The sequence below is a fragment of the Bidens hawaiensis genome, unplaced genomic scaffold (genome assembly GCF_021521415.1).
Source record: "Bidens hawaiensis isolate Kalapana, Puna unplaced genomic scaffold, B.hawaiensis_p1.1 tig00000190_1, whole genome shotgun sequence".
In the NCBI taxonomy this organism is placed as follows: domain Eukaryota; kingdom Viridiplantae; phylum Streptophyta; class Magnoliopsida; order Asterales; family Asteraceae; genus Bidens; species Bidens hawaiensis.
The window spans coordinates 4,311,550-4,319,624 of record NW_027491020.1 but is presented as its reverse complement, the minus strand read 5'-3'; the positions used below and the strand labels follow the sequence as shown (position 1 = coordinate 4,319,624).

Here is an 8,075-nt window from a genome sequence, read left to right as displayed (position 1 = left end):
TTAAGCCAAATAGCAGCTTTACTTGCAAGTGAAAATAAAAATAAATGTAAGAAAATAGCATCTTCAGTAGCACCATGTACATTAAAAGTTTTCAAAATGCGGTAAAGTCGGTTAATGTGCGCTGGTGCATCCTCGTCATCACGCCCATGAAACTGATTAGTTTGAACGATGTTGTTCATGACGTATGACGGAATCTTCCACGAGTTGGGATTGTTGATTGCGGGAACGACGATGCATGATTGGTTTCCGGCTAAACCATCGAAGGCTTGAGCAGCAATAGTTCTATCGTCGGCCATTTGATCTTGATTTCTCGGACTTTCAGGCGGTGAACTGGGTGGTGACGAATTTGGTGTAGACGCGGGTTCTGACGGTTGTTTCTCTGTTGACGAGCTGACCTCGGTCTTCAACGGAGAAAAATCCAGATTATCCAGCGGTGGTTCTTGCGAACGAAGATGTGGCATAAACCTGAAAAACGCAACAGACCAAGTGAGTAGACTCGAATACTTAAAAATAAAAATAAAAATAAACTAAAACTTAAATTAGACTCCTACGACTCAGACGAAAATAAACAAAATAACACGAATGTAGAAAATAAGTCCAATTAAAACTAATAACGCAATCGCCAAGAGTCCCCGGAAACGGCGCCAAAAACTTGATGTGCTAGAAACAGTCAATTAAATATTAACTAAATTAAACAAGTAATAAAAACTAGACCTAAGACTCAACTACACAAAACATCGGCATGTGAACCGATCAATTGTACTAAAGCTAAGTAAGTCCGGAATATCGAACCCACATGATTCTATAAATTACTTTAATTAACTAATTAGACTCGACTTAAGACACGACTATTTATTATTAATGTTTTAAGGGGGATTTTTAAACTAATATTAAACTAAGAAATTAGATTAACAAGTAAACGAGAAAACAAGCAATCAAACACAAGATCGAAATCAATCAGAGAAGGAATCTACCTAGGTAAGAATCTCATGCATCAACAATCATCAAGCAATGGACAACTAATATGATATGGAAACTGATTTCTAAATATAACAAACCCTAAAGGACCCTTGACCAAATCAAACGAAATCCCAAAGAAAAGTTATTAGATTATTAAGCAATCACTTATATTGATTTCCTTACAGTTATCAAATAGGGTTAATTAATAGTATCTAAAGCAAGCAATCTTACGAAACACAAAGCCCTAGATAACTTGATAAACTAAACACGATATCATGAACAAGGATCAACACAATAAGCAAGAATATTGTCACTAATCTATCCTAGCATGCGATTGACCAAGACACATGAACAACTCCTCACCTTACAGCTATTGGAATTCAGCAGAACATTTAAAACACTAACCAACTATCAACAAGCTTCTATGATCTAATGGACCCATTCAATCACAATAATCAAAACACCAAGTAATGATTAAACATAAACCCTAAATCTAAAGAACACAATAAAGATAAAAGATCTATGTGAAGCAATAGTTAATAATCAATCAAGATAACAAATACTCATGTATCATGAAAGCAAAATCAAGTCTTTTACTATTAATAAAACGAAACCATAATCAAAACATTAGTCCAAAGCAAGAATCAAGCGTCAAACATGTTCATCAAACCTAGGTAGACATGAAGTCTAGCCTAGAATCATTATTAAAAACAAATCCAAACAAAGAAAACAAAAGAGAATCATGATAAATAACAAGAACGAAGAAAGTAGAGCGATAAAACCCTTAAGACTCCTTCCTTGATTGATTGAATGAACACTAATCGATCTCTAATGTAATCAACCTCCAAAGAACCTTTAAACTCTTGCCTTTTCTCTCCAAAAACGGCTGCCAAAGGTTGTTAATTCGTTTAGGTTTGCATCCATATATATATATATATATATATAACGAGCTGGGCCTGAAAAAATGTAAAATAATGCTGAACAGAACCCCTAGACGCCGCGCGACGGGCTTGGCCTCCCCCAGTCGCGCGGCGCGGCTTGCTTTAGGTGGAAATTTCGTTTTTTGCTTTTTATATTATTAAATCTTGTAAAATGTTTTCCTTGAACTCCAAGTAACTATTAGAAACTTCTAGACCTTCTTTCCTTGACTCCAAAGCCACCATCTACATGAAAACAAATCAAAACTCTAAGTGAACTAATCATGTAATCATTGACGAGCAAAAACGAACATAAACTTCGCATGAAAAGATATAAGAACTACGTTTAACATGCAAGACACCAAACGAATCAAAACATGATAAATATGAAATAGTTGACTCAAAACCTTAATTAATAAAAGATAAACAAAACTCGAACTAAAACGAACTCAAAACATTAAATAAACATAACTATACAAGGGATTCGAGATGTATAAATAGACGTATATCACCCATGACCCATAATATAAATACTATAATTTACCCTTAATCCATTCATTTCCATTCCATTCCATACACCACCCAAAACACACACTTAGCTCTCTCTCCCTAGTCGAAACATAGAAGAAGAATCGATTTCCGACCCGAGGTAATGATAGTATGATATTGTAGAGATCTAAACCCGTTAGATCTAGTCACGAAACGACGAGCCGACACTCTTAAATCGTTAAAGTCACGAGATCCGGGTGGAATCGGGTGTAAACCAATCATAAGATGAGTTTAGGGGTCACCCTATCTCAAATTTGGATCGGACGGGACGAAAAACGGTGAAGAACGGTGGAAAATAACTGAGATCTCGTTTTTCCGGCGAGATCCCGATTTTCCGGCGATGACGGCGCCGGAAATGATGTATGAGGTTAAGAGAATCTCAGGGAATATTCTGACATTCTCTGACCTAAACCTTATTCGTTAACGGAGACTTAACGAATTAGAAGGTAATTCGTTATGTCATTCGTTAATGGGTGATAACGAAGTAGACACAATTCGGTAAGCCTTTCGTTAAGGAAAAAACGACGAACTAACTCCAATTCGTTAATAGTTCGTTAAGGAAGAACTGACGATGAACCCCCATTTCGTTAAGGGTTCAGTTCTTTAAAGGACCGGTTCATTATAAAGGTCCAATTCGGTATGAAAGATTACGAACTAGAATAACGAATCAGCTAAGCAAAGATAACGAATCAGCTAACGAATCAGGACAACGAAGCTTGATAACGAATCAGATCATGTGATAGATAATGAATTAGACTGTGATCTGATAACGAATTAGGCTTAATTCGTTATAGAAAATGTGATGGCGAATGAAATAATAATTTAAAATTCTATAAAATAATAATTTATAGATCATGTGTTCGACCCCAGCCAGGGGCTCTGCTCCTTGGACCTTGCTAGGGGCTGCCGCCCCTAGAACCCCGCTTCTAGGGGTGCTTCCCCCGGACCCCCGTTCGTTGAGGGTTATAATTAGACTAGAAACGCGTTATGGGTAGTGATAGTTAATTGATATGTGTAATTGTTATACAGTTAGTCGCGCACAGCTAAAGAAGGGAATAACTATAAACGGTGAACGTAATCGAATTCAGGTGAGTTTCTAGCCCCATTCCTTGTTGTGTTTTCGGGGCTGTGTGCATACTCGATGTGATTAGTTAATACACTTACCTTAAGTGGTAAGTGTATGCCATATATGATATATATGTGATAGGCATGAATGATTGCTTGTCGGTACGCGAACAATTTACGGATATTGCGCGTACGGTCCGGTTAGAGATAAAGATATGAATGTTATATGTAACGTATGGATGATGTATGAACATTATAAATGAGCACTTATCGGGGCGTGAACGATCTTCGGATATTGCACGTATCGACAACGGGTATGACTGTTGAATGAATGATGTAAAGAACTCCTAGAGTGTTCTTATGCTACAATGTACTTATTGTATATGTGAAGTATGTGTGTACAGGTACATGAATGGTTTGTGAGTTCTACGTCCGACATAGTAAGTTAGGATGGTAAATCTCTCTAACTTCTGTTGGACATAGACTTGACAGGTGATGGCGTAGTTAAGGACTGCGGGCCTTATACGTGATATAGAGGATAGATGTGAACGTAGATAAGGACGGTGGGCCTAATACGTGTTATAGATAATAGACGTCAACGTAGATAAGGACTGTGGACCTTATACGTATTGTAGATAGGCGCCAGCATATGAAAGGACTGTGGACCTTATATGTGTTGTAATTGTATTTGTAGCGTAGGGGAGAACTGCGGACCTCGTACATGCTATGAACTAGGTTGTAACATAGGGAAGGACTGCGGACCTTGTATGTGTTGTGAATATAAGGTGGTATAGGGAAGGACTACGGACCTTGCACGTACCATATTTGGTGAACATAGGTAGGGATTGCGGACCTTTTACGTGTTCACGACCTTATGTATAGGTATAGACGGTGGACTATGAACATACTCTCGGTAGGCTGAGGTAGGTAATAGTATGTATGCATGAATGTATGTGGGAAAGGTAATTGGTAAGGTATGGATATGTATCTTCAGATATGTATGCATGTATGATATGTGTATGTTGTATGTCGCCTGATTAACTAGAACTCACTCAGCGTAGCTGACTTTTAGTATGCACGCAGGTGATTACATTTAAGGAGCTAGCATGAGGAGGGCACATTGCATGGATTGAACGGTTGGCATCTGAAGATGAAAGAAATGATGTTTTAAATATGATGTTTTATGTTATGGTTTTAAAGAAAAGATTAATGTTTTGTATCGGATGATTAGAACGATGTTAACGAGTAAATCCAACGTCCTAAGGTGAGGCACCGGTAACGGGGTCTTACATCTGTTAATGATTCTCTTATCAACAACAACCATTTTAATAGGAAAATTAATTCCATCTCTGAATTGTGCTTTTAGTAGGATTTTTACTGCTCCTATATGCACCATGTTCATTGATTTTCTTAATTCGGGCTTAATAGTTAAAAGTCTTTTTGCTATTTCTCCTCTTGTTAAGAGTGGCAAAAATACTTTTCCCGGTGTATCCTTTACGTCTACTGAAAATTCTTCAGTATTAAAGCAGTAAAGGATTTTATTTTTTCTTGAAAAAGCTTTTGAGACCAAGCTTTGTAAACTATTAGGTTGATTAAAAACCTGTCTATTATCAAGCTTAAACTTAAGCTTACTTATTTTTTGTTAATTCGTCAGAATTAATCATGTAATCTGACTGAAAACCTCTTTCATTTTCACTGAAGTTTATAACTTCAGTATTTTTGTTGATATGATTCACTGAAGTTGATATGATTCACTGAAGTTTATAAACTTCTACCCTTGGTCCTCTTGTGAATAATAATTTTGAAAGTTTTGCATCCAATCCGTCACCAAGTATAAAATATATACACCAAACAAACAAAATCATGTTCACATGTTACCATGGTACAACAGTTTCTCTCAATAACACAATCTTAAATTTATGTTTTTATTTTTTAAGTAATATAGTTAAAATATGTATGACTGTATCACAATTCACACATGTTGACCAACACACTTAAAATGGTATCACCTACCATAGGAATGGATGTTTCTCTTTCAAATACATAATTAATTTAGCTGATAAATAGCTAGAATGATGATCGAGCACGTTTTCCTACCTCCCTAGAAAGCATTTTAACATCCTCCTTTGTTAAATGACATGGACGCCTCAACCATAGTCCTCCATCAAAAGCAATGGTCAAACCGTTCACATATTTACCCACATATGATACAAGATAGATACGTGGACGACTCAACCACAGTCATCCACCAACAACAATGGTCATCCCATACACATATTTACCCGCATATAAGTCAATATAGAAGGCAGGAACCGCAATATATAAACTTTGACTTGCACATTACAAGTTTTTGTCAAAGTTTGCAGGTTAACAAATCTAGTAAGGCCATATATTTCAAACTTTGTGTGCATAGTTAACCCATTGTTACGATATTCATATACATATAAACACAACAATTGACCTTCATCATGACCATTATAGAAAGTGAAATTACCTGAACTTCAAATCCTACAACCCTTGTCAAGGCAGTTTGATCGTCATTATAACTGAACAACCCGTCTCCAAGAAGAAGTTTTAAATGTGTTGAGAAGGTTTGAGTAACCAAGATTCGACCCTTTGTGTCTTGATGCATTATCGAGTCATATATATGGGTGGACCATTCTTGATTTTGCCCCCACACACAACACGTGAGCCACTGGAAAAAAAAAACAAAATCAAAATAAAAAGATAAATCCAGCCTCAAATCCCAAAATACAGGAATTTGGTAATAGATTTGTGCAAGCCTCTTCCACATCCTAAAATATAAAAGCGAATTTAACACATTATACATGTTTAACACTTCAACCTAGTTACGCAACCTTACAAAAGAGAGCAAAAAACACGCTTTGAAAAACAGTGATTTCTTTGCAAAGTATATTTACCTCGGTAAAACTGGAGCAAATGTAATCTTACCATGCATTCTTCATCTTTTCCAAGTTTTTTCGTGCCACCTGCTACAAATAACTAAACCATAAATCTAATATCTAATTCAAGAACCCAAAGTTGAAAAATTATAACAAATAAACCATAAAATGGGATTCTTTCAGTTCCTCTATTCTAAAGTTTATCAAATTGCAGGTACGCTTTCCAACTTACAATTGATCGAATGGGCGGAAGCTCTCTATTTTGTTGCTATGTAAGCGAATAACCTGCATTTCATCTTGTAATTACCTTAATTTTGTTAAATCGTTGAATAATTAATTAAAAGAAAACTATGAATATTACCTTAGAGAAGCAGTGTAATAACACCTGAGTGGTATGGTTTTGCCTAGTTATACTTTATTAATGTTAATATGTATTGGTAATGATAAACTCTGATATTCATAAACGGTAAAACACAAAGGCGTTTAATATTAAATTGAAATCTATTGAGCCTTCTACTAATTCAAACTAAAGCATGCTTGTTGTATATCTAATTGTTGAATTGAACAATTACCTTAGAGAAACGATGAAAATCAGGGTTTTTAGGGTTTAATAAAATGAAAGAAAGAACGAAGTAGCGATACCCACATAAAACCACTGTCAGAAACGGGGAGCAATGTCGCAACACACCACCTTTGTGTTTTACCGTTTATGAATATCAGAGAACAAATGATGGTCCATACACCCACCAGACCACTTCGACACCACACCACCGCCACTTAGGGTTCTGAAATGGAACCCGACAATAGTTAGTGATGATCGACGATCGGAAAGGGATGAACCGATCACTGTAGGCTCCGGTGATTTGGGCAAAGGCGATGTCGATAACTCGGATATCGTTAAGTTCGATCAAATCTGAAGAGAGAAGAGAAGATGAAGATGAAGATGAATGTGTGATAGCAGTATGAGCGATCGATGCCTAACACAATGACACGTCTAGCTTTTTCTCTCTGATCTGGAGCTTTTGAAAGGATACGTGGCTTAAAAATAGGATGTCTAGTTAATTGTTTAATAGGCTTGTACGTATAGAATAAAGAGTGATACATTTGACCTGTAAGGCACAACACATGATGCACTAAATCTCTTGAAATTGTAATATTATAAATAAGTTAAAAGAAGAACATCATAAATATAGAATTCCGTTGCCGGGACTTGAACCCAGGTCTCTCGGGTGAGAGCCAAGTATCCTAACCAACTAGACTACAATGGATTTTGGTACTTCTAGGATTTTGGTACTTCTAGATGTTAAATTCTAAATGAAGAACTACTATGAAAAAGCCATAACTATATCAAATAAATTACTCTGGATCAAGAATATAAAACGAATTTTCATACTGTGTTAACAGGCTAACAACAAATTACAAGTTTAACATGAAATTATATAAGACCATATATAGTGGGCGTGGCGTCTTCAGTCCACAAAAATAGCCCAAAGCGTCCAGGCACACCGCTCCCCGGGGCGCTTTTGGCTGGTTTTGAGTTGGGAGTGTTTCCTATAAAGCGTTTTTTTTATTAAAAAGAGAAAATTAACTAAATAAGTAATTAATTAGGTTTTGATTGGAGGGGCTTCATCCACTACACCATTTGTTGTAAAAATCCCCTATGGTGACATGGCACCACATG

At 36.3% G+C, this 8,075-nt stretch overlaps 1 non-coding gene across 1 annotated transcript; it reads right to left on the bottom strand.

The window, feature by feature from the left end:
• Positions 1–7,589: 7,589 nt before the first annotated feature.
• Positions 7,590–7,662, bottom strand: TRNAE-CUC (transfer RNA glutamic acid (anticodon CUC)). Its single transcript has one exon. It is a non-coding gene; the product is annotated as a tRNA-Glu (tRNA).
• Positions 7,663–8,075: the final 413 nt, after the last annotated feature.